Raw genomic sequence first — 4,591 nt, forward strand, 5'->3', positions numbered from 1 at the left:
GTGCCACATTATTATTTTACATAGTCTGCGTAGTTTACAGTACTTTTTGTCACAAACAAATCTGAGGGGTTTAACACAATAACAGTTTAATTCTCACTCATACAAAGCCTGGTTATTTGCCTCTTCTGCAAGGGTGATGGCGGGATGAGTGTCTCCAAACTCCTTTAATGGTGTGTAACTACCTCCTCAGCAAATGGTTTCAACATTTCCATTACACCATCATCCAGTCAGTGGAAAGTGTGGAGAATGAACATGAATCACATTCATTTTAAAAAGCCTCAGTCAGAAATAGCATACGATTGCAACCTGCTTTCTATTGGCAAGAATTTGTCATTTGGCTCCAGACTGAATCAAAGAGGCTGAAGAATCTAGTTTTAGTAGTATGCCTGAGAAGTGGGAATAGGCGTGGTGAGTATCTAGATATTTTCTACCAGAACCTATGCTTCTGATCATCATACATATTTTTCACTATTCCCCCACACTTAGTAAACACGCTCCCCTTTCAGAGAAATACTTCAAGGTCTCTCTAATCGCTCCATTTATATGCATTTGTTCTAAGAACTTGCTGCAAATTTGAGTGAAATTAAATTTCACTTTGATATGCTCAAATTCTTCCATTCTTGCAAATCCTTTATGTTTCATAAAGATAAGAAGGTAACTTATGACTTGTTTTCTTTTCTATTCTGGTAAATCTATTCCTAATATTTGAATTCCTCCCCGAATCTAGTCTTTCTCTCTCCTGCTTTGATAGTGATTATTTAAGTATCCAAGGTGCTTATAAAATTTTCAGTTGAGAAAGGACCTTTATTTTTGTAAGTTAAATATTATAAATTGCAGATCTATGTATTTCTATTGGTCACTTTTTCAAAGACTTGCAAGATTTGATGAAACTGGAGAGAGATACAGCTACAGCAGAGTGATAACATGTGCATGGAAATAAACTAAGATCATAGAAAAATAACAAAGAGCCAATATATTATCATAAGCCAGAATAAGATAATAGAATAGGCTTAGGCAAAAGGCAATCATTCTGCTGATTCTTTATTTTCAGTTATTGCAATTTTATTTTTTTTAAAGATCTATCTATCTATCTATCTATCTATCTATCTATCTATCTATCTATCTATCTATCTATCTATCTATCTATCTATCTATCTATCCAAGCACTGGGTACAGTCAGAAGCACGGGAGGGTGAGAGAATTCGCCAGAGCCAGAGCGGGGAGCAGACCAGGCAGAAGGACTGAAGTACACTGCTGAGGGGAGCAGCGGGCGGCAGGGGAAGTTTGCACGCCATGTGGGACCCTCCTCTGGTGGCCGGGGAGCAGCCGGGGATCGAACAGGCGCTGCAGAGCCCGCAGGCAGTTTCGCAACCCAGTGCTCAACCGCTGCGCCACCGGGGAGGCCCTATTGCAATTTTGTACATAGGGAAAAGAAGAAAAGGAAACAAACAATGCATTTTAGGACTAAGATGAGTCAACATTTTGTTTACTGGAGATCACAAGGTTCTGGATTTTTCCAATGAAGACTATTTTCTAACATTACCTGATATGTTCTGCTTTGTTATTTACTTACATTGTGTCCCGGATTCACACACTGAGTTTTGGCTTTGGGACATGTTTCTTGTTTAAGGGTTCTTGCACACTTTTTAGTAACAAATTGAAGCTAAATATACTTGAAGTCTGTTGTGCTGAGGGTTGATATGGGAGTTTTATTGACAAAGAATGACCCCAAGTGAAAAGAGAAGCCAAGTATATCTTTAGTCACTAATCCCATGTTCATTGGCTCCACTTAATAGTACCAAGAAATGTCCTGATTACCCCAAAACTTTCCTTTTCTTATAAACTCTGTTATTTTGCTCTTTCTTGTTCCTTTTATGTTTCTACATTAAGTCCCTTGTTATTCTTTTTCTTGATGTTGAACATGTATTTGAGCCAGGGATAGCTGTAGCTCATCCAAATTTCCTAGGAGAGTTACAGAACATGAAATTTACATAATTGGGTTGGGGGGGTACTCTTTAAGAAAAATAATGTATCTTGGCCCTACTCAAATTAGGGGCCCTGAAGTTTGAGCTTCAGTAGTTGAACAGGAAATCTGCCCATGGCAGTCTGTCCCTCCGAGATCATTTCTTCCTTTACATTGCTTCATCATGATGTTTTCACTTGAGGCCAAAATATAACCGAGGCTCAGCTACATTTATTCAGCCTCCCATTTTCACTTATTATGAGTCACCTATTTGTACAAGGGAACAACAGTGGATTTTGCAGAAACTCTCTCTCTTAGATTCAGTTCTTAATGTAACTCTCTATTAATAAAATTGGAGCTGGATAGGATTCTGAACAAGGCAGATAATATGACTTTTACTTTGAAAGAGAGGGATCTGAAGTTAGGCATGGATGGAGAGAGTTGACATGCAGCAAACCTGTTTTATAATATTTACTGTGAGAATATATAAATGCAAATAGAATTTTGGAAGTGGTTTACCACAGTGCCTTAAGAGATCAACTTATTTTTTATTGATCTTCAACATCCCATTCCTATACTAGAGAAAGAGCATGAATAGAAAGATTTTAGGTTTCAAAATTAAATATACCTCAAAGCAAACCCTGACTCCTGACACTAGTTGTGAATTTCTAACATCTCTGATGTACTGTTGTATCAAGTATGAATGGAAAGGAGACTATACAGCTTGTTGTTAGAATTTCTTATATTTGTAGGTATGTTACATAAATGATACTTAATGAATCATAGCCATCATTTAATTACTATTTTTCAGTGATCAATATATATCTATATGAATGCTAGTTATATAGCACACACATATAATTGATACAATAGGCATGACAGAATTAGAAATTTAGCTTATAAATATATATCAGGCAGAACATTTAGTCTGTTATTTAAAATATTCCACCATAATCTGCTTTCTGAAGATTTTTAAATAAGGATTTTGCTTTAATTACATTTATGGTAATAACTTCATAGATCAACAAATATGCCTTTCATGTGACAGGAGTCTCGAATTGCATAGCTGGAACCAGATTTCCACTCTTGCCCCTCTCAAAGTTGTATGTAATTTAGACTTATGACCTTACTAAATATTTAATCAGTATTATTCTATTTAAAGTTATGACCCATCTTGAGTTCTGAGTTATAAGCAGAAACTCAGTTGAGCTGAGATTGAAAGGTAGTATAGTGAAATTCTATGTAGAGTTCATAGAATTGGTAGTGCCAGTATTTGAAAAGAAACAGAAATCTAGATAAATCCTAAAGAATAAGTTGGGAAACCCACATCAGAAATCTGTTATTACTAGTCGTCTAGTCCAGTATTTTTCACACTGCTGGTCAGGGTTTATAGTGAGATGGGAAATCAATTTTGGAGTTCCAATCAGCATTTAAAAATGAAATGAAAGGGAATAAAATGGAAGGGAAGGGACAGTACATTACATCATATTATCGCCTTATCCTCAGTCATACACTAAAGATTAAATATATCAAGAAAAAGTATCTAATTACAAAAGCCTATTTCAAGATCTTGCTCTCTAGCATTTTCTAAAATTCACCTCAATCTACTACAATCAACAGTTATCCCTGAATGTAGTCCCAAATTAGAGTAAACTTCTTCTTTTCCCAGCTAGAAACATGGAGGGTGCAGACAAAAAGAAAAAGAAGGTCCCTGCTATGCTAGAGACCTATAAGCAAAAAGCGAATTAATTTCCAGAGCTGAAGAGCAAGCACCTGAGCAAGCAATTTGCCCAAAAGATGCTACGAAAGAGAAGGAGGAAGCTTATTTATGAAAGCACTATTACAAGGAATGTAGACAGATGTACAGAACTGAGATTGGAATGATTAGGATGGCAAGAAGAGCTGGGAACTTCTATGAATGTGTGAGTCCCTAATTGGCATTTGTCATCAAGGTCAGAGCTATCAATGGTATGAGCCCAAAGGTCCCAAAGGTGTTACAGCTTCTTCACCTTAACCAGATATTCAATGCACCTTTGTTAAGTTCAATAAAGCTTCAATTATCATGCTGAGGATTGCAGAACCATATATTGCATGGGGGGATCCAAGCCTTAAGTCAGTAAATGAATTGATCTACAAGTGTGGTCATGGCAAAATCAACAAGCAGCAAATTGCCCTAACAGGTAATACACTGATTGCTAGATCTATTGGTAAATATGGGAGGATCTGATTCATGAAATCTACAGTGCTAGAAAACACTTCAAAGAGGTAAATAGTTTCCAATGGCCCTTCAAATTATCTTCTCCACAAGGTGGAATGAAGAAAACCATCCATTTTGTAGAAGGTGGAGGAGATACTGCAACAAGGAAAAACAGATCAACAGGCTTATTAAAAGGATGAACTAAGGTATCTATCATGATTGTTGTTGTAATCTGGTCAGCTTATAATCAGTAACTGCTTTCAAATTGGAAAAAAATTACATTAAGGAGGACTAAATTCAGTACTTCTAAAACAGCATTACTTATCCATGCATGGTACGAAACACACATACTATTGAATGGTAGCCTTTATCCTTCATGACTCTTCCTGCTGTTGTATAAAAATATCAGCATGTATATCCAACAGGAAACC

General features: G+C 36.4%; 1 pseudogene; it reads left to right on the plus strand.

Annotated features, from left to right (window-relative positions):
* The first annotated feature begins 3,640 nt into the window (after nt 1-3,640).
* On the plus strand, nt 3,641-4,367 carry LOC119246753 (60S ribosomal protein L7-like; annotated as a pseudogene).
* The last annotated feature ends 224 nt before the right edge of the window (nt 4,368-4,591 follow it).

This window comes from Talpa occidentalis, unplaced genomic scaffold, assembly GCF_014898055.3.
Source record: "Talpa occidentalis isolate TD23 unplaced genomic scaffold, MPIMG_talOcc4v2.1 talOcc4.15, whole genome shotgun sequence".
Taxonomy (NCBI): Eukaryota; Metazoa; Chordata; class Mammalia; order Eulipotyphla; family Talpidae; genus Talpa; species Talpa occidentalis.